General features: G+C 40.9%; 2 protein-coding genes and 1 long non-coding RNA gene across 8 annotated transcripts in view; 2 read left to right on the top strand and 1 right to left on the bottom strand.

Moving 5' to 3' along the window:
• CDKAL1 (CDK5 regulatory subunit associated protein 1 like 1) overlaps nucleotides 1-25764 on the bottom strand; it is a 951913-nt gene that overhangs the window by 49415 nt on the left and 876734 nt on the right. The window lies entirely within an intron of this gene.
• LOC146401220 (uncharacterized) overlaps nucleotides 1-25764 on the top strand; it is a 159387-nt gene that overhangs the window by 76379 nt on the left and 57244 nt on the right. The window lies entirely within an intron of this gene.
• On the top strand, nucleotides 17964-24110 carry LOC146401221 (uncharacterized). The gene is made up of 2 exons (XR_014809726.1): nucleotides 17964-19438; nucleotides 21323-24110. It is a non-coding gene; the product is annotated as an uncharacterized LOC146401221 (long non-coding RNA).

Genomic DNA, 25764 nt, shown 5'->3' with positions numbered 1-25764 from the left:
CCACACTGCAAACAAGCATCTCAGGCTGGGGAGTGCAGAGCAGCTGTACTAAACTCTCCATTTTAGCTTCTACACATGGGTTGCTATGCTCTCCTCTGAGGCTCAGAAGTTCCCCATCCACCTAGGCTGATCTCTCCCCACCAGAAAGGAGGCTCTTAGGGTGTGGGAACTTTTCTTCCTTTACAGCTCCCTCCCTGGGGCATGGGCCCCATCCTGGTTTCTTTCTCTTTTCTTTTGTCTTTTGTCTCACCCTATGACAGAGCTTTTCTTCCCTTTCAGAAGACTCAAGTCTGCTGCCAGCATTCAGTAGATGTTCTGTATGAATTGTTCCACATGTAGATGTATTTTTGATGTGTTGTAGGAGGAGGTGAACTCCATGTCTTAATCCTCCACCATCTTGATCACTTTTCCTTGGTCTTACTTTTTTGAGATGTTGAACCACTGCCAGCAACAACTAACCTCCAAACTTCTAAGAAGAAAAAGCTACCCCTATCCCTGTCAGCCACTATTACTGGGTTTTCTGTTATTTGCAGTCGACATCAATGCAATCTGCAATGCATTATTTAAAAGATTTCATGTAGCCAGAGTCAAATCTATCAACTTATCAAGGCAGGCTGTGTTCTCCCACTACACTTCTGTAAATTCCTCCCTTCCCAAATTAACTCAAGCTCATGGTTCCTCTGTTACGTTTCTCTATTTATTCTTGGTTTACTTCCCTCTCTGCCCCCATTCCTAAATAAGCTCCATCTTTAAAGGTACATACTTGTCTTCAGTCTCTCCCATAGATCAGGCCCTACACAATTCCCTAGTAAAACACTTAGGCGTGATCATTGTGTTGCCCAGACTCTCCTGCGAAGTTTCAGTTATTCATCTGTTTCTCCAAGTCCCTCTACTGGAAATGCAAAAGAGGAGCAGGATAAATATTTTGAATGATATGAAGAAAGGACACTAATAGCCATAGATTACTTAGAAAATGTTATATAGCATTAGTTCTTCTATCATTCCAGGTACCCATGGAGCTTCTATAAATAAAAACATTCTTTCAAGCAGTGGTTCTGACTCCAGCAATGTCTTTATAATCTTAGCTCCATTATTGAAAAAGTTTTTTGTTATTTATTTATTTTTTATTTTATTTTTTTAGGGCCACACCCATGGCATATGGAGGTTCCCAGGGTAGGGGTCAAATTGGAGCTACAGCTACTGGCTTTACACCACAGCTACAGCAACACAGGATCCGAGCTGCATCTGAGACCTACACCACAGCTCACAGCAATGCCAGATCCTCAACCCACTGATTGAGGCCAGGGATCAAACCACAACCTCATGGTTACTAGTTGGATTCATTTCCCCTTCACCACAAGGGGAACTCCAAAGTTATTTTTTTTAATCAGACTCAATTTCTCAGTCAGAATAAGAAAAATTATTCCTAGAAATTAGTTACTAAGTGAAATAAGATGGTTGCGGTAGACCTTTTTTTCCCTTCTAGCTTCAAATTTATGATCATTATGAACTTTTCAGACTTTTTGCTTGGGGGAAAAAACCCACATCTCTCCAAACAATCAAGTATATCTTAGGGAACTAAAAAAAAAAATCCATTTCCTTCTCCTCAATAATTCAGTCCCAAAGCTATTGGGTAAAGCAGAGGAAAGCAGATGTTCATGATGTAGGAAGAGAAGGAGACAGGATGAACCACAGTGTGAAATCAGGGCCCAGGGAGGGTGAGGAAGGTGTCCCCATAGAGGAAGGAGGTAGTCCAGCATGAAGGGTTGGATCCCACATGAAGGAAGTTGATCAAATCCGTATATTAAGAATAATGGATACCATGTGTATTTGCTTGGGCTGCCATAACAAAACACCATAGACTGAGTGTATTATACAATGGAACTTCATTTTCTTATGGTTTTGGAGGCTGAACATCTGAGATCAGGGTGCTAGAATGGTCCAGTTCTGGTGGAGCTCTCTTCCTGGCTCTCATATAGCTGGCTTCTATGTCCACACATGGCAGAGGTCTCGGTGTCTCTTTCTCCTCTTACAGAAGCACTAAATCTATCACGAGGGTTCAACCTTCATGTCTTCATCTAAACCTATCTCCGAAGGGTGTCATCTTCAAATACCCATCACACTGGGGGTTAGAGCTTCAGCATGTGAATTTCCGGGGGAGGGGGGGCGGAGATAAAATTTAGTCCATAGTATCATGTTTCTTGCTACCAGAGAGGGGAGGTACAAATCACAGAGACATTATGGGAGAAAACTAGAATAAACCTGTGGAGTTGGATTGGAAGTGGAGAAATTAGCACAGGCTCATGATATTCAATGTATAGGTAGATATAGAAATAAATATAGATGTACACGTAAACACTTATCTGCATATTATTCCCTAGCTCTGTTCACTGAGAAGGTCTGGGAAATAAACACAGGGTCCAGATCTTAGCCTCCCCACTAAATGGAACCCAGGTCTTCTTGGAAAAATGGTCAATTCCAGGGTTGGGGCAGGCAAAGTACAAAATGAGTCTGAAACAGGTTTTTGTGCCAGAAACTTAAAGTGCTCAGAAAATGGTGTCATGTGAAAAAGCACAGAATTCTCTTTGAATGGGCTCCTACTGTCCAAATGTGTGATAACGTGATCATTAAGTGAGATAATTATATAAATACACAACAGATAAAAGGAATCCTTAAATAGTAATAAGGTAAAACTTGAGCAATGAATGGTGTATTTACATCATTACAGAATACCACTCCACAAAATACTTCTATCATAAGAGGAAAACAAGAGTAACTGCAGTGGAGAAGCCTGGCAAACAATATCTTAAGCAATTGAACTGAACATGGCCTGTAAGGGGGCAAGGTGGATTCACGCACCACCTAACAGGATGTAAAGCAAATGGAGCACTTCCTCTCTGATTCCCACTAAAGATATCCAGCCTGAATTTGACTAAGAGAGAGTGGCTAATAAATCCATATGGAGAGATATTCTATAAAAGTAATTTTTCTGGACACTTCAGAAAAATGTCAGGCTCATGAAAACCAAAAAAAGGTTGAGGGAGTTCCCACTGTGGCTCAGTGGGTTAGGAACCCAGCATAGTATCCATGAGAATGCAGGTTCATTTCTTGCCTCGCTCAGAGGGTTAAGGACCCAGTGTTGCTACAAGCTACAGCATAGGTCATAATTGCAGCTTGGATCCTTTGTTGCAGTGGCTGTGATGCAGGCCAGCAGCTGCAGCTCTGATGCATCCCCTAGCTTGGGAACTTCCATATTCTGCAGGTGTAGCTATTAAAAAAAAAAAAATTGAGGAACTATGACCAACAGAAGAAAAGTAAAGATTGGTGAACACTAAAGGCTTTACATGATTCTAGACTGGCCCCTTTAGCTGTAAATTTGAGACTTGGATAGACAATTGGAGAGCCTGGAATAGGCTTTGAGGATGGGAGGGCAGCAGTGTATCAGTGTAAATTTCCTGACTTTGAGGGCTGGATTGTGGTCAGGTAGGAGAATGTCCATAATAGTTTGAAAAAACCCACAGTAGAGTATTCAGGTTGTTGGGGCATCAGAGCAGCATTTACCTTCAAATAATTCAGAAAAGAAGAGTTCTTTGTATTGTAGTTCTGATTTTTCTGTACATTTGTGATTATTTTGAAATTTAAAAAAGTAATGGGACTTTTAAAATAATTAGTCTAAAACCAAATTTAACAAATCATAAAAGCAAAACCAACAAGTTCATTTATTAAAAAGCTTGACAGCCCAAACCCATAGAGTGTACGGAACCCTAAACTGTGGACCTTGAGCAGTTATGATGTATCCATCTAATAAGTTCATCAATTGGAACAAATGAACTTCTCTCATGAGAGATGTTGAGAATAGGGAGGCGATGCATGTGTGGGGGCTATACGGAACATCTCTGTACTTCCCTCTTGGTTTTGCTGCAAATCTAAAACTGTTCTTAACTGTTCTAAAACCTAAAACTGTTGTAAGAATAATGTGAACAGCAACCTACTTGTGGAGTTTGCAAACATAAACACAGGATACAAGTACAGCTGGTTCCCAACTTAGAATGGTTAGACTGATGTTTTTTCAACTTTACAATGATACGAATGTTACCGAGTCCAAGCTCCTACTGCTCAACTGCATGACAGGCCAGTAAACCAAGAGTCAAGTTATTGATGCAAAGAATAGTGACTTTATTCAGAAAGCCAGCAGACCATAACGATGGTTGGACTGGTGTCCCAAAGAACCATCTTCAGGCTTCTTTTATACTAAAAGAGAATGGTGTATGGTTGGTTGGTGCAGAATTCCTGGTGTCAGAATTCGTGGTTCTTGCATTTGTCCACATAGTTCAGGTCATGATGTTCCTGTAAACCTCCAACAAGATAAATGTTATTCCCTGTTCTGCAACTTTTTATCTCTATGTGAATGGAAAATGTTTCACCTTTAAAGGTCAGAGCCTCAGAGACTAGGCTATCCTGTATATTTCAGGCTATAGGCAACATTCTTGTCGCCAAAGCAATAGCATGCAAAGGCTAAAGGAAAAGAAATGGGTCCTAGAAATGGATGGAGTCAGATTTGTACTTCCCTATTACAGTCTTAAGTGACAGCCCTTCATGTCATTGGCTAAAGCAGAACTCTCTTTCATTTTGGTAAAATAAAACTTTGATTTTCATTCTTATTTGTGTGTTTATTTTGTCATCTTTGTCAGTAGTCCTGGGTTGTTTGACTTCATCTGTTTGTTTTACCTAACGTTTCTAATAGCTTACTGTCTTCTGGGCATCATACTAGGCACTGAGATCCATCAGTTAACAAGATGGTCATGATTCCTGCCCTTATAGAACCTCACTCTGTCCTGTGTATCACCTGATACTGGACTGTAAGGCCATATACAAGTATGGAGAGACTGAGGAGCTCATCCATAGTTAAGGGTACTAGCAAAATAAATTACTGCATGAAACTATGAAAACTTTATTGGAAATCATTGACATTACAGGATTGTTAACTCTTGCCTTGGTTAAGTTACAATCACTTTTTGTAGGAAAACAGAGTGGACAGTGTTTTTAGAGCTTTGAAATTCTGTTTTTTTGTTTTTCGTCTTTGTGTTAAAAATCTTGCTTCATTTTCATACATAATGAGAATTTTGGCCAATTGTCTGGTTTTATTTTTCTAGAAGTTGGAAGAGATTGGCTTGGCTCCATTCTGTCCACATTCTCCTCTGTGGTTTCTTGACAGCTGACATCCTCAGATACTTGATTTAGAATTCAAGTGAGACTCAAGGGTAGAGACTGTTAAAAAGAGGGAAGCTAATTACCTGGTCCATGTGGGCTTCCAATTTATAGAACTATGAATAAAATAATACACTCAGGGAATAGTTTGGATAAGCATCATGGGAAGCAGCAAGGATAAAGGAAATACCCTGGGCCTGGGCATCACATTGACCACTTATATGTGATCTTGGCCATGTTACTTGAACTCTGTGGTTCTTGGTCTTCTTACCTGTGCAATGTGGGTAGTACTGTTCACCACACAGTACTGTTGTAAGGATTAAAATGAGGCCATTTGCATGACGTGCTACACATCTGTATGTAAAGTCTTACCATGTATCTTAAGGTGATTCCTGTATATCATTCCTACATAGGTGTACATGATCTAATGTGCTCCAGTCTTGCAGATGTTAACACAGTTAATAATTGTTAATCAATTGTTTCACTAGTTAGGATAGGCTAGGTTATGCTGCAGTACCAAGCCATCCCTAAATCTCAGAGGCTTTCAAAAAGCAACTCTAAAGGTTTCTTTTTTTTTCCACTTAAGTAAAGGCCACTGCAGATCTATATGACTCTTCAGAAAAGCTGTCCTCCTTGGATGACTCAGCAAGCAACACACCTCCTAATGGAAATAGGATTCAATGACACTGAAGCAGAAGGGGGTTGTGTAACTTGGCTCTGGTTATTAGATGCTTTGACTCAGATATGAAATGCCATATCGGGTCACTTTGAATTGTTACAACCAAGACAAGAGGCCATGCCTACACTCGATGAGCTAAAGAAATGCACCCCTCCGAGTGCCCAAAAAGAGGACCAGAAATTTTGGTGAGCAGTACTGGTACCTGTCCTTCTACCATGGTGAATGATCTCTAACCAAGGGAGCACTGGGGTAGTACTGGCTAAAAGTTACTAGAGAAGTTAGAATTTGAAAGCTTGCCAACTGCTTAAAGCCTTTATGTGACTGCTGAAAAGGATACTCTGTTTTAAAATAACAGGGCTGTTTCTTTACTTATATTGCTATTAGCATGTGCTTTCTGTTCCCTAGTTTTCATCTTTCTGCGCTTTTGTGACTCAGAGAAGTGGCAATGAATAGTACCAAGCACACAGTGAGTGCTTACAACTCACTTGTTGATTGATTCAGGCCATCATAAAGAAACCACATTTGTTAAGGGCAATGAATTGATATGTTATGTTTCCTGTCCAAAGTCACAAGGCAGTGAGGGAGCCAGACAGAGACGTTCATGACTGACTGTCATTCGCCACAAGGGTACATTTATTACTTCCTTGAGAAAAGTTGGCCCCAGAAGAGCTATTCATGTTTGTTGGCAGTTTCCAAAGGTGATTACCACTTTTAGCCTTGGACTGTAGTCATGCACAGAATGTTGGGAGCAGTAATGGTACAAAACAATGTCAGACGTAATTAAAAGAGCCTGACGGCAGGTCAGTCCCTGGTGTCTGCTCGAGGAAAGTACAAACCTGGCCCTCATTTTTCAAAACTCAGCTCGAATGTCAGTTGCTCTGTAAAGCCATTGCCAGTTTCCCATCAGAACTGGTAGTCTCCATAGGTTTTTATACTTGCCGTGCTAGAGTCAAATTTATATTAATAGCATCTCTATATCCTTTACTGGATTTTGACCTCCCCAAAGACACAGATCGGAGATGATTCAGATTTATTACTCCTGGCACCCAAGAGGCTTTTGACACTGAAAGGACAGAATAACTGCTGAATTGAAACCCGGCATTCACTTCAAAACTCCAAACTGGTGTATTTGCCTCACTCCTTGCTGTGCTTTAAAACTGCAAACCAACATCTGTATGCAAAGACGGAGAATGGGAACAGTCATCTTGGTGCAATACACACATCATGCCAAAGAGAGAATTCGATCCCATTTTAGAGCTGAGGGCTCAGGTCCAATTTAATTTGACCCCCAAATAACCAAGCTGACTGATTGTCCCCTGCAGCCTTTCTTTGCAGTAAACCGTAATCCCTCCTGATTTGCCATGAAATGAGAGGGAGTTGACCATTTTAGGCATGCAAAATGTAGGTCTTGTTCAGACCCCCCGCTCCCCCGCCAGGCCTTATTGAGGCAAGGTGGGCATGGGGCTCACAGCCCTGAAAAGTGGCAGGTGTAATGAAGATTAGGTCACGTGGGGAAAGGGGGTTGCAGTGGGCAGGCAGCTGGTGAAATCCCAGGTGTGTGTGAGTTGGCTGGGGTACAAAGAGAGGTGAGCTGCAAACAGCTCCAAGTCTCTGGGCTGTGCAGCTGCTTGTTTGGTACTTGCACGGGACCCACCTGTGGTGTTGATGGGCACAACCCCTCCCCCAGGAGAGAAACAGGAAAGGTCTCCAGTGAGCAGTGGTGGCCCTGCCCTTCCCAGGCAGAAGGCTAGACCACAGGGTAAAGCACCTCTCTTGCCCTCCATAGCTCCCTAGGCTTAAAGCATAGCAGCTTTGGCCTCCCTTTGTTGGACAATGGCCCTTGGAAGCCTAAGATAAAGACATTTATTTTCTTTCTGGTCGGGGGCGGGGGAGCCCTTTTCCCAAGTACACCTAGAAAGCAAGTGAAAAACTCCCCAAGCTGGGAGTAAGTCAACAAGCAGAGATACAGGCTCAAGGCCGAGAGGCAAAAATAAACCATCATCCTTTCTCCTGGGCTGCGGAGAGCTCCTGTAAACAAACTCATCAAAACAAGCCCTTCTTAATCCGTTTCTGTCCCTGCTGCTAATCGCCTGTGTGTTTTTTAGAGGATAGGATGCATTGTCGGTGCTGAGGCTAGTGTTTCAGATTTAGTTACTGTAAATTATGGAAAGTCTCCTGAACGCTGGGGGCAAGAGGGGTCTGCCGGTCCCTCCAAATGAGTAATGGTCATGCAAGGTGAAACAGCACTCTCTCTCAAGGGTACCAGCTCAGAGGGTGGTACCCTCTTCTCTCCATCTTAAGCCGTTCTCCAGAACAATAATGAAGCTGATTATGTCCATCCTGACCATGTACTGCTCTATTTTGGCTTCTCTCACCTCTGTTTTGAGTGCAAATAGTGGAACCAGCTGATTTGCCTGCCCAAGGCATCCATCCCCTTGTTCTTACTAACAGAATTCCAGTTTCAGGGCAAGGGGACCGTGTGCATACTTAACACAACTTCCTTAGAGCCAGATTCTGTAGCATCCAGGCCTGGCTGTGTGACATTGACTGTCAAGGAGACATAAGCAGAATGTGTCTGGAAAAGGTAGAGGTCCCACCCATTCTGGATTCACCCATTTTTCCTACCTGGAATGCAGATGGGGCATCTACATGCTCCCAGAAAGATGAAAGCCATATGCTGAAGATGTCAGAACAGAGGGAAAGAAGGAGCCAGCACCCTGAGCATCGCTGAGCCATGGTACCAGCCCCTACCACTCAACCCTGGGCTTCTTGTTAGGATAACTTAATCCCTGTGGTTCCCAGACTCCAGTGGGTATCGTAGTCACCTGGAAAGTTTATTAAAACACAGGTTTCTGGGCCCCTCCTCTAGAGTATCTGATTCAGAAAATCTGTGGGGCCAGGGGTGGGAGGCATGCCTGAAACAAGTTCCCAAGGTGTTACTGATTTCACTAGCTGGAGACGAGGCTTTGAGAACCGCTTGGATAACTCAACGACCATCTGTTGAAGCCACTGTTTTTATAGATTCAGAGCTGAAAACAGTCCCAACTGACACACTGCCCTCTAACCCTTCAGTAGCTACATAGCTCATCTAATCCTTCACCTCCAAAAAGGGACTGAAAATTCAGTTAATCACAAGGCATAAATCACTAGTGAGGTTTACAATCTATTTGGACTCTGACCAGAGCAATATCATTAAGTCAAAGTAAGGAATCTCTGCTTTTAACTGTGAGGCGTCACTGAAGCTGATGGAAAGAGAGATTTTGGAGCAGGAAAGCTTACCTGGAATCACGGACAATTATCTTTTACTTATAAGTGGATTTTCTCTGGGACTCTTTCTTTTTCTCTAGGGACTATTAGCCTAAGGCAGTACATTAGCTCTGGGGCTTGGGGCAAATTTTTTTTAACTTCTCTGAACCTCAGCTTTCTCCTCTGCAAAACTAGAATGACCATACTCACATGGGCTTGGTGTGAGGCAAGAGTGATGTTGGGGAATTGAAGGCAACCCGAGTGTCCGTCATTGGGAGCACAGACAAGCATGATGTGCAGGTGAAAATCACAGAATATTATGTAGCAGCCAGAGGCAGTAGGATAGCTGCACACATAGCAAGATGTTAAAAAATACAGGGCTTAGTGAAAAAAAGACCTACAATGTGACACTTGCTACAGAATGAAAAATAGATGCATACCAAATACTACCCATCATGCACAACAAACAGATGTTTATTAGATATATTAGATTGGGCTGGGAGGAAGAGGCAATGGGAGTATGAAAGGGATATAAAATTTTTTAAAATAAGTGTCTACCAGATTGACAAAAATCAAAGTGTCTGAAAATACTAAATTTTAATGAAAACGTGGAGAAAAAGAAGCTCTCCTAACCTGATGTTAAGAGTGTAAGTGAATACAAACCAGTGGTAGAGTCTACTAGTTAATCCCAACATCCATTTGGTCATCTTCTACTGAGTCGAACCCTGATTTTTTTTTTAAGTGTATTTTTATGGACATATAGTTGATTTACAATGTTGAGCTAATTTCTGCTGTACAACAAAGTGATTGAGTTATACACACACACACACACACACATTCTTTTTAAATTTCCATTATATCATAAGACATTGAATGTAGTTCTCTGTGCTCTACAGTAGGATCTTGTTGATTATCCCTTTGTGTATAACAGCTTGCATCTGCTAACCCCAGCCTCTCACTCCATCCCTCCCCGACCCCCCTGCCCCTTGGCAACCACAAGTTTGTTCTCTAAGTCTGTGAGTCTGTGTCATAGGTAGGTTCATTTGTGTCAGATTTTAGATTCCACATATAAGTGATATCATATGGTATTTATTATGGTCTTTGTCTTCCTCTTTCTGACTTGCTTCACTTAGTATGATATTCTCTAGTTTCATCCATGTTGCTGGGAATGGCATTATTTCATTCTTTTTGAAGGCTAGTAGTAGTATTTCACTGTGTATGTGGACCACATTTTCATCCTTTTTTATCCATTCATCTGTTGACAGACAGATTGAGGTTGTTTTCATGTCTTGGCTATTGTCAGTAGTGTTTCTATGAACATAGGGGTGCATGTATCTTTTTGAATTAGAGTTTTGTCTGGCTACATGCCCAGGAGTGGGATTGCTGGGTCATATGGTAACTCTATGTATAGTTTTCTGAGGAACCTCCATAATATTTTCTAGAGTGGCTGTACCAACTTATCTTCCCACTAACAGTGTAGGAGCTGAACCCTGATTCTTTAACTTGGCAAATGGCCACTCAGAATAACTCTCCTTTTCCCAGATTCCTTTGAAGCTGACTGTGGACATGAGAATGAGTTGTGGCCAATAGTATGTGATTGAAGGCATCATTTGAAATTTCTAGGAAGTGTTATTAAATAAAGGGGGCCTCAATAAATAGTTGGGGACAAAAGAGGATGGCAGAGAGAGATGGAAATAATCTGTAATGTCTAAAGTCTCCCACTGGGCTAACCCAGCCCCAAGCTGGACAGCAAGTAAGCCAGAATGCTCAATCTATCCTTAAAGGAAGAGGCAGATAGGCTTGCAAGACACAAAATGATCAGACGTATGTAACTTAGCTTGGTACTGCTATACCGCAAGAGGTTGAAACTGTTAGAAAGGGGAAACCATAAGCAAATTCAAAGCACAGAGCTCTGAAGCACAGTGGTGAAAGAAATTGTTTGTAATTATTCTCTAAACCTCTGCTTCAGCCTGGAGATGTGTTAACAAAAACAGGGCCCCCTGTTTGTGTACTGTTCATCACATGCATAAATAAATACCTTAGAGCTTATTTTTGATAAGGTGATCCCTTGAAGAAAAAGATTATGAATTCAATTTGTTCATATTTCCTTGTCCTAAAAACAAACCGAAAAAAAAAAAAAAAGACAGCATGGTTCTCAGTCAGCTGCCTTGTTTCAATAACAGTTTGTCTACCACTCCAAACCATAGCCTCACATCTGTTCCTAATAAAAATCTATAATCAGCAATGCCCATTGCCTTTCAAAGCTTATTTTCTTCATCCCCAAACTATGCACAGACCTGGCCAAAGCTTATTTCTGTTGTCACCAAGGCAAAATGGCATTGCATTTATTCCAGGCTAAATAAATCAGCAGTGATTCCAAGTAGAATCAGTGTCAACCACTTAGGCGATTGAAAATTTGAGCTGTAATTACAAATTGACATTTTCACTTATGAAAAGGCTAGCATCAGGCAGGGTTTTGTGTTTTTAAGTTCATGACATTCAAACCTGTGTGATACTTTGTTTCAGGACACAAGGCTAAAAGACATTTGATAATAAAAACAGTTCACACTTTCTGGAAAAACAGGCTCTCAAAGCAGCAACCTTAAAACACCAGTTATGAAAAACTCTGTAAACTCTGGATTTTGAACTGAGCCTAAAAGAGAGCAGAATAGGCCACTCTCTAGCAAAGAACTTCACGTGGAACTGGCCTGAGGCCTGCAGGTTCACGGCTAAGAGATTTAGAAGTGGGTCACTGTCCCACTTGGGCAGACTGTCTGGTTGCTATGTGAGAACCAGCCAAGGTGTTTAAAAACAGCCTGTGGAAAAGGATAGTATAGAATTCGGGGGGGAAAGTGGAGTGCCACCTTTTCTGGCAGTGACAAAGCCTCCGTATTTTCTTCTCCCTCCAAGACCTGTTGATCCACAATGTTTTTTTCAACTCTGAGCCATTTTTACAGAGAAGCACATGTTGCGAACTTCGGCAACCTTCTATTTGTCCTAAAGCTTAGTGCCAAGTAGGGGAAGTATGCAAAGCCGCGGTGCAGAGCAACAGGAGACTGAGCAAGCACAGAGCATGGTGACATTGGCAGAAGGAGGTAGGGTCTGGGAGCAGCCTCAAGAGCAGCTGTGTGGACCTCACTGCTGAGGACTTTAGAATCCCAGGATGTCCAGCCTTGATAGTTCAGTGGTGGGCACCAAACGTTGGTCCCTTCGGACAACCCTATCTCCTAGCTCCACTGCTAGCATCTAATGGATGTCTTTTAGCTACAGCCAAATTATTACAAGATGCTGAAAACAGCATATTCTCTTTGGAAGGGTATACATACATTAGTTTGTTAAAAGCCAGTTTTTTCCAACCCAAGCCCTATAGTATCACAGATTGGCCAAGGCTTTGTGTCCGGGAAGAGAGGAGAGCTAAAGGTATGGAAGGGATATGAAAAGGGCATAATTTTAGATTTTCAAGAAAGATACTGTGGGAGGATGACTTCAGAATGATTTTTTTTTTTCTCCACCAGGAAACTCTTAATTGTGATGTGCAAGAATACTCATTTTTAAATTTAGTATTAAATTGAATACTCAAGCTATTAGGGCAAGCAGCCCTAATGCCATTAGGGTTATGCTGGTTTGTGCTTCATTCAGTGAGTGTGTGTATAAAGAAAGATGTGAAGTTCCCATTGTGGCTCAGCAGGTTAAGAACCCAACTAGTATCCATGAGGATGTGGTTTCCATCCGGTGTTGCCATGAACTGTGGTTTAGGTCACAAATGTGGCTCGGGTCTGCCATTGTCATGGGTGTGCTACAGGCCAACAGCTGCCCCTCCGATCTGACTCTTAGCCTGGGAACATCCGTATGCCGCGGGTGTGGCCCTAAAAAGAACAAAGAAACAGACAGACAGATTTGGGTTTGTGTATAGAAATCTGCAGCAAATTTTCTGAGAAACACTTAAGAGAACTGGGATTGTGTTCCCAGCAGGGGGGAGTATGAATTGCCTTCTAATCCACAGTACATGAACTTGAGAGTCAGAAACAGAGGGTTGGCCAGCCCACCAGGGGGCCAATATATGGTGTGAGAAGGAGCCCCAAAGGGCTGGAACCTTCTGGCCCCTGGGTGACTCCAAATGCCTGATCCCTAGAGTCAGTTTGCACAAACAGATGTGTTCAGTGCAGGAGCAGAGGGGTGTTATCTTGCATGAGCACCGGGAAGGAGCCTGGGGGTGTGTGCCCATAAACCATAGAATTGCAACTCACAGACCCAGACCCCAGAGCAGATATGGCCACTGAAGACTCAAGCCTCGTGCCTCAGTGACCTCCCGTCATGCCTTCAGTGCCCACCGAGGAGCTCCAGGGCTGAGGAGAGACACTCCCAATTAGATCAGGTGGCATCCATTGTGAGGCCCTTTCCCAAGAGGGCACTGGAAGCAGAGAAGGTGGGCAGGTGCCTTGGCCAAATTGGCATGGAAGAACAGGAGCAGAAATACATAGAGGGAGGGAGATGTGTTTGGGTCCTGCAGTTACAGGGGGTGGGAGCGGAGAGCACTTAGAATTTATATTTCAAAGTAAATACAATCTCCTTTGTATCCATAGGAGGGTGAGGTCTGAGATACTCAGTTTATGCAGACAATGAGTCCCCTCCCTATTCTGTCCCCCACCAGGTCAAAAATCAATGAAAAGGGGATCCATCAGATTTCAGGCTTCCAGGGGCACAAGCAAAGTCTGTGGAGCACTTGTGATCCACTGTAGAGGTGTCATCATTGAGAACCATTACGGCTCTTGAGAAAGGATGAGCTGGGTGTCCTTGGCTGAGCAGAGTTAGGAATGGCAGTAAATAGCCCTGGGCCTGCCCTCGGTCTGTTAATTAATTCAACAAATATTCATTGAGGACTTACTATGTACCATACACTATTCTAGGTGTCAGAGCTATAGCAAGGAACAAAAAGGATTTAAGATCCGCCATCCTGGGGCTTATGTTTTAAAAAGCAGACAGGTAATAAGATCTACTTTCCAACGGCATAGTACATGATTACTGAAGATAAAAATAAAGCAGACAAAGAGGATGGGAAGAGCATAGGAAATGAGAGGAAACCCTGGCAAGGTATGGAGCAGAAGAGTGAATGAGCTCATTTCAGGAGGCTGGCCTTCCTGGGAGAGAGAGGACTTGCCATTCAAGTCAGAGCTCCTCTTTCCCTTGGCCTGTGTGTGAGGAGAGGCTCTTTAGGAAACAGTCACGGTGTGGCAAAATCTTGGGAGTTGGGGGTACTTGAATTTGTAGAGCATCGCAGCAGTTATCTTGCCTCCTCCCATGGTAGAAAATCATCTACAATGAAAGTTCCCCCAAACAGAGCAGTTTCCATACTGTGCTATAGATGGAGGCCTGGGCACAGAGCCGAATCAGGCTGCCCCGGTCCAGCAAAGCCCAGGGAGAAGCAGTGGGGACTTGGAGTCCCCAAGCCGCCCTGGGGCTCTTGTCTTCAACTCTCAAACTGAATTGCACAGGGTCCCCAGGAGGATACAGGCAATGATTCCTGCTAAGAGTTTGACCAGTGGCTGAAGGCCAAGACCTGAGGAGACTATGTTGAGAGCAAACAAGAGGGCATTTGAGCCAATGCAGTCCTGGCTCACACTCTGAAACTGCAGTGAGCTGCCTGTTTCCTTCAAAGGTGGGGTAGTAGCTCTGGACTTAATCTTTTTTTGCCCATTTAGAAAACACTTATGGTCGAATACACAGGAAATCTACCATCCTGAACAATGTCAAGTTCAGTGGTATGAAATAGATTCAACCATCACCACCACCTGTTTCCAGAGGGCTTTTCATCTTAAAACACTGAAACTCCGTACCCGTTAAAGGACTGCCCATCTCCTCCCCCCGCTCCCTGGCAGTCCCCATTCTGCCATTTCTCTGGACCTATTCTCAATCACTCTATACGGTTGGGGAAGGCCTCTTGTAAATTAGCAGATCCACTGGAGAATGGGCTCAAGTCAAGGTTCTAACGTAGTGTTCTGAGGAGCCCACGCCTTGACCTAGGGTTCCCAGTTCCACTGCAGCAGGAAAACAGGGGGTCTGTGGGATGCCATGAGCTTCCCACTCTGCTTTTCCTCCATGGAGTCTGGCTGAGACCCAGCAAACTACAAAGGGAGCGTCTGTAAAGACCTCTGGACTCTGGCCCCGAAATAAGGGCTCATTACCATATGGGATGTTTCCTTTTATTTTTTTTTAAATCATTGCTTTTGACTAGTAAAGCAGACGATTTGGGGAATTTGAATGACTGATAAAAAAGGCAAAATGAGACTGGACTGTTAGGATTTAACTCATGTCTCCCACCAAGCAGGACAAAGCACATCCTTACTGAAGGGGGAGTAGAAGGTTAAAAGGTAACGCTGGTCTACGTGTTGAGATTTGTACGCAGAATTTCCAGGGTGCAGAATTTCAGCAGGGGGCCTGCAAGGAAGTTGGAGCTCATCTCCTGTGAACTTTTCAGGTGAAGGGGGATTTGACAATTGAGACTTGATTAACAAGTGACAAAAACTCTGTGGGTAATGATTGGAGGTTTTTAGTGTTAAAGTCCCTATTGAAATAGAAGGTGGAAATTAATACTCTTAGGAGACCTGCTTAGAGGAAAAACAGAACCGAGATCACGTACTCCATTAACTCACGTCTCAAGCCTCTAATGAAAAATTCCTAAGGGAACAAGCAGGATCCCCCAAGTACATAGAAACTTGTGAAGTCCACAAGCGTGTGTTTTATAAAATTGCACAGCAGAGTCCTCCACTGACTTTATAACTGAGGTTTATCTCAGAAAATCAGATACATCGCAAAAGAATCACTCTGTTAGCCTTTTCTGGAGGAGGAATGATAAGTCCTCTCAAGATACTGTTTCCTCTGGCTGAGTTATCGCTTTCTGTGAATTTCCCACATCGCCCCAGGTTGGAACTCCCAATCTGTTGTTCCCATCAAATCAATTTCCCCACAGAATGAAGAATGCGGTAAATACTGTGCTTAAAATTCATTGTTATCTGTTAAGAACCCAACTCAACAAGAATCATTGAGATTAAGAGGGTCTGTGGAGTGAAGGTGGAGAGAATGTAGAGAAAGATCCACACGCTGATTATTTTCTAATAACACTGTTCATTCTATCAGTAAGTGGAGGGAATTAAATATAAACAGATTTGTTTAAAACAGCCTAGCTACTATTCTGTAGGTAGCCTCAACCCTATTCTGACATCAGTTATTAAATAAATGGTGATCTTTTCACAGATAGGAAACAACTGAGCTGAAGTCACCCAGACCTGCAGGATTCTTCTGCATTTAAATTTAACGTACACAGGTTGAAAAAATTACGTGGCGATAGAACATATTCATATATTACACAAGCCTGGAATTCCATCCAGCAAAGTGACTATTGGTCAGGAAGCATAATCGTTTGTACAAATTAAAACAGAAAATCACAGTAATAGCAACAACGTAGTCAGTGTTGCTACTATGTGACAAGCACTTTGGATATACATACTTGATGTCTCTAGTCCTGCCACCAACCCTGCAAAGTAGTATTCATATACCCATGTCACAGAGGAGAAAACTGAAATTTATCAAAATTAGTGTCACATAGTCTTATCTGTGGTTAACTTAAGCACAGAGCTGAGATTGTACCTGAATTTTTCCAACTCTTAACTCCTGTGCACCTCCCATCACTGTGCTCTATCCAATAACTCCAATCAGGTGTTGACTAGAAATTCAAAAACCCTTTTTTTCAAAAATAAAGTTCGAAATCTCTAGTTGAGAGATATAATTTGATTTCAGATGTATTTGTGTGCATGCTTCCCTAATGACCTCTCTTGATTGAATTAAATTCAATGGGAGGTCCCCTTGTGGCTCAGTGGTAACGAACCCAACTAGTATCCATGAGGACGTGGGTTTGATCCCTGGCCTTGCTCAGTGGGTTAAAGATCTGCTGTTGCTGTGAGCCATAGTGTAGGTCTCAGATGCAGCTCAGGTCTGGCATTGCTGTGGTGTAGGCTGGCAGGTACAGCTCTCAGTAGACCCCTAGCCTGGGAACTTTCATATTCTGCAAGTGCAGCCCTAAAATAATAATAATAATAATTTTTTAAAAAAAGAAAAATGTAATGGACTTCTTTACTCTAAAATGAAGATAGAAAAACTGGTTTTATCTCCTTTAGAGGTATTGAGTACCTGCCATGGCCCAGGCACTCTGTCAGACAGTGGAGATAGGAGGTACACAGATTTCAGTCTGCCATTAACGCTTTAGTGACTGCAGTTGTGAGCGCTACTGTAAGTTTTCAAACATACTGATTTAAAAGGACAGAGGACTGTTAAGGCTTATTAGGCATTTCAGCGTATCTCTACTCCACCCTCATGACAACTAAGCAATAATGCAAAAAAGCATTTTATACTGCCTTTTTCTATGTATATGTCTAAGCCTTATATATGAAAAGTGAAAAGAACACTGGCTTAAAGGCCCGTTCTGCTGTGGACCCACCTCGTGACTGAGCTGCTCTGAGCCTCAGTTTCCCCATGTATAAAAATTGGGATGGAAATGTGGTTGTACAGGCCTGTTGCTCAGACTCTGGACATGATATCCAAGACCCTGGGTTCCTTTCCACTCCAGTTCCTCGGCTTTCGGTCACTCTAAATACCCCAGCGTCCTGTCTCTTGGAATTCTTGGCTTTCTCCAACAGACCGAATACTTTCTGCACGTGCATGGCTCTGTTTGGTTCCTCCCTGGCCTTTAGAAGCTCCATCTCTTGGGACACCCTTTTCCCGATACCCTCACTCTGAACTATGAGCTCCCTGCTCCCTTTTCCTTGAATGAGAGGTTATCATCTGGACCATATGATAATCTCAATCCTTTGTTTCCTTCACTGTGGCCAGGACAGTGCTCTCCAAAGAGTGGCCCTCAGTACAGGCTGAGCAAGTGAATAAATCTGTTCTCCATTCACACAAGGTGGGAGCTGGAAAAGAAGGTCTCTTCATAGACTCCATTCAGCAATTAGTTCTGCTGTCTATTAAGACATAGATAACAGGGTTTTTGTTTTTTTTGTTTTTTTTTTTGTCTTTTTAGGGCCGCACCTGAGGGCATGTGGAAGGTCCCACACTAGGGGTCAAATCGGAGCTCTAGCTGCTGGCCTACACCACAGCCACAGCAGTGCCAGATCTGAGCCTCATCTGAGACCTACACCACAGCTCATGGCCATGCCGATCCTTAACCCACTGAGCAAGGCCAGGGATCGAACCTGTGTCCTCATGGATGCTAGTCAGATTTGTTTCCACTGAGCCACAAAGGGAACTACCATAGATAACGTTTTTAGGCAGTATATTTTCCAGTGAGGATGTGATTCTCCAGCACTTAAAAATTCAGACTCTGGTAAAGAAGCGATTTTGAAGGCATCTAGTGATCGCTAAATGTTTTTTTGTTTGTTTTTTGTCTTAGGGCTACACCTGCGTCATATGGAGGTTCCCAGGCTAGTGGTCAAATCGGAGCTGTAGCTGACCTAAGCCACAGCCATAGCAACACAGGATCCAAGCAGCATCTGCAACCTAAGCCACAGCTCATGGCAACATCAGATCCTTAACCTACTGAGACCCAGGGACTGAACCTGCATCCTCATGGTTACCAGTCAGATTTGTTTTCACTAAGCCACAACGGGAACTCCTAAATGTTTTAATTGTGTACTCCTATCATTCAAATGTTTTATAGTTTATATATTTTGTATAAATATACACAAAGTTTAGTTGATCTCAATATATACATACATATATCCTACTGTATTGATAGATATCCTATTGATATATACAGAAAATATAATTTTTAAATGAAATAAAAATAGTCAATATTTTCTTTTGGCAACCTCAATAAATGGTCTGCACAAGCAAAGACTAATCTTGGCTGAGTGGCTGCATTTTCTGGTAGAAAGGAAATCCTGTTTTTGTTTTTCTAGTATATTCCCTGATGCAGGCAAGTTCCTCTCTCTATTCAGGTTCTCTTATGAGACCACCAACATTCTTCAAATGTTAGTGAAATAAAACAGGAGGAGAGTTGAAAGCTTTGGATTCTCAGTCTGGAAATGTCACTATTTAATCTCAGAGGTTTGCTATGAAGTTGTAAGCATGACAGTGTGAAACTCAACAGATGATTCTTGAATTCTTTGTTTCCACTGTGACCTGAACCTCATAAAATTTTTTGTTCTTCAGAATTCCCAGGATGTGTGGCCATATGATTTAAATGGAGAAAAACATTGTCAAAAGAGTATCACGGAATTAGCACTTTTACAGTTTGATTAAATAAAAGCCCTAGTATTCAGATAATCTAACACCATAGGTTTTATCTGTATTTAAAAAAAATCAATAAAGACACAAACAAGGAGTTATGTTTTGAAAATGTATAAAATGTCAACAGTGTTAAAATACAAAAACCGTATTAACTGGGTGCACACACCAACACACACACACATCAGAAAAAAAAAAATGACTGTTCTCCAAAGGTTAAAAAGCTATATGCCAACACGGTGAGACTGAAACTAATTTTGCCTCCTCCTTTGTGCATTTGTCTAATTTTCCAGATAATCTTATAATGGCCAAGTACTTTTTAAATTTTTTTACTTAATATTTTAAAAAATTACTATTTTTGTCATTTCTAGGGCTGTACCTGCAGCATATGGAGGTTCCCAGGCTAGGGATCTAATCAGAGCTATAGCCACCGGCCTACACCAGGGCCATAGCAATGTGGAATCTGAGCCGTGTCTGCGATGTACACCACACCTCACAGCAACACTGGATCCTTAACCCACTGAGCGAGGCCAGGGATTGAACCCACAACCTCATGGTTCTGAGTTGGATTTGTTAACCACTGAGCCACGACGGGAACTCCTTAAAAATTATTTTTAACTGAAATATAGTCTGTTTTACAATGTTATGTTTTAAGGATAGGGTAAGTTATTCAACCCTACATACATACATATATACTATTTTTGAGCTTCTTTTCCCATATTGATTATTAGAGAATACTGGGTAGAGTTCTCTGTGCCATGCAGCAGGTCTTTGTCAGTCACCTACTTTATATATTGTAGTGTGTATATGCTAATCCCAGTTTCCTGACTTGTATATCCCCCCAACTTTCCCCTTTAGCAACCCTAAGTTTGTTTTCTATGAGTGTGTTTCTGTTTTGTAAAGAGGTTCATTTGTATCATTTTTTAGATTCCACATTTAAGTGATAGCATATGATGTTTGTCTTTCACCGACTTACTTCACTTAGGATGATCCTCTCTAGGTCCATCCGTATTGCTGCAAGGGGCATTATTTCATTCTTTTTTATGGCTGAGTAATATTCCACTGTGTATATATATACATACCACATCCTCTTTATCCATTCCTCTGTCGACAGACATGTAGGTTGTCCCCATGTCTCGATTATTGCAAATAGTGCTGCAGTGAACACTGGGATGAATGTATCTTTTCGAATGATGGTTTTCTGATATATGCCCAGGAGTGGGACTGGTGCATCATAAGGTAGTTCTGGTTTCAGTCTTTTCAGGACCCTCCATACTGTTCTCTACAGTGGCAGTACCAATTTACATTCCCACCAAGAGTGCGGAAGGGTTCCCTTTTCTTCACACCCTCTCCAGCACTTACTCTTTGTAGACTTTTTGATGATGGCCCTCATGGCCGGCGCAAGGTGGTACCTCATTGTAGTTCTGATTTGCATTTCTCTAATAATTAGTGATGCTGAATATCTTCTCATGTGCCTGTCAGCAATCTGTATGTCTTCTTTTGGGCAGAAGATCTAAATAAGACATTCTCCATTTGTGTGTGGGTGTGTTTTAATGTTGAGCTACATGAGCTGTTTGTATATCTTGGAGAACAGTCCCTTATTGGTTGCCTCATTTGCAAATATTTTCTCCCAGTCCGTAGGTTTTCTTTTCTTTTTGTTTATAGTTTCCTTTGCTGTGCAAAAGCTTTTCAGTTTAGTTAGGTCCGATTTGTTTATTGTTTTTATTTCATTACTCTAGGAGACAGATCCAAAAAGATATTATTGCAATTTATGTCAAAGAGTGTTCCTGCGTATGTATTCCTCAGAGAGTTTTATAGTATCCGGTCTTAGATTTAGGCCTTTAATCCATTTTGAGTTTATTTTTGTGTATGATGTTAGAGAATACTCTAATTTCATTCTTTTACATGTAGCTGTCCAGTTTTTCTAACACCATTTATTAAAGAGACTTATCTTCTCCATTTTTTTATTCTTGCCTCCTTTGTTATAAATTAATTGACCATAGGTACATAGGTTCATTTCTGGACTTTCTATCTGTTCCATTAGTCTGTATTTGTTTTTGTGTCAGTATATACTGCCTTGATTATTGTAGCTCTGTACTATAGCCTGAGGTCAGGGAGCCTGATTCCTCCAGCTTCATTTTTTCCCTCAAGATTATTTTGGCTATTCAGGGTCATTTGTGTTTCCATATAAATTTACAATTTTTTTGTTCTCATTCTCTGAAAAATGCCATTGGTAATTTGATTGGGATTGCACTGAATCTGTAGATTGCCTCAGGTAGTATACTCATTTTGACAATATTGACTGACAATCTTTCTTCCAAGAACACAATGTATCTTTCCATCTGTGTGGTATTTATTTCTTTCATCAGCATCTTATATTTTTCAGAGTATGGATCTTTTGCTTCCTTAGGCAGGTTTATTTCTAGGAATTTTATTCTTTGGTTCAGTATGAAAATTGTTTCCTTATTTTCTATGATATTTCATTATTTGTGTATAGGAATGCAAGAGATTTCTATGTATTACTTTTGTACCCTGCAACTTTAATGAATTAATTGATGAGCTATAGTACTTGCCTAATAGCATCTTTAGGATTTTCTATATAGTATCATGTCATCTGCAAACAGTGACAGTTGTAGTTTTCTTCCAATTTGGCTTCCTTTTACTTCTTTGTCTTGTCTGATTGCCATGGCTAGGACTTCCAAATCTATGATGAATAAAAATGGCAAGAGTGGACATACCTGTCTTCTTCCTGAACTTTGAGGAAATACTTTCATGTTTTCCCAATGAGTACAATGTTAGTTGTGGGTTTGTCATATATAGCCTCTACTTTATTGAGGTTGGTTCCCTCTATGGCCACCTTCTGGAGAATTTTTATCAAAGGAACAAAAAATGATTTGATAAAATCTAACATCCTTTTATTGAGACAATCATATGGTGTTTATTCTTCAGTATTTTAATTTGCTAATATTGAAAAATCCTTGCATCCATGGGATAAATCCCACTTGCCCAAGGTGTATGATCCTTTTCATGTATTGTTAGATTCCGTATGTTAGTATTTTGTTGAGGATTTTTGCATCTATGTTCATTAGTGATATTGACCTGAAATTTTCTTTGTGGTATTTTGTGTTTGTTACTAGGGTGATGATGGCCTCATAGAATGAGTTTAGAAGTGTTCCTTCCTCTGCTATTTTTGGGAAGAATTTCAGAAGGTTCACAGCTCAGTTTTAGTACTGGTAATTAGTCTGTTCATATCTTCTATTTCTTCCGGGTTCAGTATTGGGATATTTTACCTGTCTAAGCTTTTGTCCATTTCTTCTAGGTTGTCCATTTTATGGGCATTTAGTTGCTTGTAGTAGTCTCTGATGGTTCTTTGTATTTCTGTATTGTCAGCTGTAACTTCTCCTTTTTCATTTCTAGTTTTATTGGGCCATCTCCTTTTTTCTGGATGAGTCTAGCTAAAGGTTTACCAATTTTGTTTTCTTTCCAAAGAGATAGACGTTAGTTTCATTGATCATTTCTATTGTATTCTTCACCTCTATTTCATTTATATCTGTGCTAAACTTTGATTTCTTTCCTTCTAAAACTTTACATTTTGTTTGTTCTTCTTTCTCTAGATATTCGAGGTGTAAGGTTAGGTTGTTTGCAATTTTTTTTTTTTTTTTTTTTTTGCTTCCTAAGGTAAGCTTGTATTGCTAAAAACTTCCTCTTAGAACTATTTTTGCTGCATCTCATAGGTTTTGGATCCTTGGGTTTTCATTTTCATTTTTCTCTAGGTGTTTTTTTATTTTTTTCCTTGATTTCTTCAGTGACCCATTGGCTATTTAATAGCTTATCATTTAGCTTCCACATGTTTGTCTTTTTTTGCAGTTTTTTTTTTCTTGTAGTTGATTTCTACTCTCATAGTGTTGTAGTAGGAAGAGATGCTTCATATGAATTCAATTTCCTTAAATTTATGGAGGCATGCTTTGTAGCCCAGGATGTGATACATCCTGGAAAAAGTTCCATGTTTACTTGAAAATAATATGGATTCTGCTGCTTCTGGATGGAATGCTCTATAAATATCAATTAAGTAAATATGATCTAATCTACCATTTAAGGCCTGAATTTCCTTGTTGATTTTCTGTTTGGATGGAGCTGGAGAAATCAGGCTCCTTGACGTCAGGCTATATTATAGAGCTACAATAATCACAACAGTATGTGCTGGCAGAAAAACAAATACAGACCAATGGAACAGACAGGCAAGAAATAAACCTATGTACCTATGGTCAATTAATCTACAACAAAGCAGGCAAGAATATACAGTGAAGAAAAAAGATAAATCTCTTTAATAAATGGTGCTACAAAAATAAACTCAAAATGGCTTAAAGACTTAAATATAAGACAAGATACCATCAAACCCCTAGAAGAGAACATAGGCAAAGCATTCTCTGACGTCAACTGTACAAAAGTTTTCTTAGGTCAGTTTCCCAAGGCAATAGAAATAAAAGAAAAAATAAACCAATGGGACCTAATCAAATTGACAAGCTTTTGCACAGCAAAGGAAACCATAAAAAAAACCAAAAAGACAACAACCTATGGAATGGAAGAAAATAGTTTCAAATGATGCAACTGACAAGGGCTTCATCTCTAAAAGATACAAACAACTTACACAACTCAACAGCAAAAAAAAAAAAAAAAAAAAAAAACAAAAAAAAAACAACCCAACTGAACAATGGGCAAAAGAGCTGAATAGACATTTCTCCAAAGATGATATACAGATGGCCAACAAGCACATGAAAAAATGTTCATCATCACTAATTAGTAGAGAAATGCAAATCAAAACTACTATGAGGTACCACCTCCCACCTGTCAGAAGGCCATCATTAACAAGTCAATAAATAACAAACGCTGCAGAGGGTGTGGAGAAAGCATACCCTCCTACACTGTTCATGGTAATGTAAGCTGGTACAACCACTATGGAGAATAGTATGGAGGTACATTAGAAATCTATACATAGAACTACCATATGACCCAGCAATCCCACTCTTGGGCCTATATCCAGACAAAACTTTCCTTGAAGATACATGTACCTGTATGTTCTTTGCAGCACTATTCACAATAGCCAAGATATTGAAACCACTTAAATGTCCATCAACAGATGAATGGATTGAGAAGATGTGGTATACACAATGGAATACTACTCAGCCATAAAAAAGAACAAAATAATACCATTTGTAGCAACATAGCTGGAACTAGAGACTCTCATGCTAAGTGAAATAAGTCAAAAAAAGAAAAATAAATACCATGTGAGGAGTTCCCATCATGGCTCAGTGGTTAATGAACCTGACTAGTAACCATGAGGTTGTGGGTTTGATCCCTGGCCTTGCTCAGTGGGTTATGGATCTGGCGTTGTTGTGAGCTATGGTGTAGGTCGCAGATGTGGCTTGGATCCCATGTTGCTGTGGCTGTGGTGTAGACCAGCGGCTACAGCTCTGATTCCACCCCTAGCCTGGGAACCTCTATATGCTGCAGGTACGGCCCTAAAAAGACAAAATAAATAATTTTAAATAAATAAATACCATGTGATATCACTTATATCTGGAATCTAATATAAGACACAAATGAACCTTTCCACAGAAAAAGAACTCATGGACTTGGAGAACAAACTTGTGGTTGCCAAGGGGGAAGGAATGGGAGGGACTGTGAATCTGGGGTTAATAGATGCAATCGATTGCATTTGGAGTAGATAAGCAATGAGATCCTACTGTATAGCACAGGAAACTATAACTAGTCATTTGTGATGGAACATGATGGAGGATAATGTAAGAAAAAGAATATATATATATGTATGTGTGTGATATATATATATATCAGTGTGTGTGTGTGTGTGTGACTGGGTCACGTTGCTCTACAGTAGAAAATTGACAGAACACTAAACCAGCTCTAATGGAAAAAATGAAAATAATAAAGAACATAAAATTAAAAAAAACTAAACGGTGCTGGGAAAACTGGACAGCTACATGTAAAAGAATGAAATTAGAGTATTCTCTAACATCATACACAAAAATAAACTCAAAATGGATTAAAGGCCTAAATCTAAGACCGGATACTATAAAACTCTCTGAGGAATACATACGCAGGAACACTCTTTGACATAAATTGCAATAATATCTTTTTGGATCTGTCTCCTAGAGTAATGAAATAAAAACAATAAACAAATCGGACCTAACTAAACTGAAAAGCTTTTGCACAGCAAAGGAAACTATAAACAAAAAGAAAAGAAAACCTACGGACTGGGAGAAAATATTTGCAAATGAGGCAACCAATAAGGGACTGTCCTCCAAGATATACAAACAGCTCATGTAGCTCAACAT

This window comes from Sus scrofa, chromosome 7, assembly GCF_054392235.1.
Source record: "Sus scrofa isolate SSC_HxYL_T2T_F1_AM1 chromosome 7, Sscrofa_HxYL_maternal_Yorkshire_Landrace_v2.0, whole genome shotgun sequence".
NCBI lineage: Eukaryota > Metazoa > Chordata > Mammalia > Artiodactyla > Suidae > Sus > Sus scrofa.
Note: the sequence above shows the minus strand (reverse complement) of the source record. Positions and strands in the feature narration are given on the sequence as shown.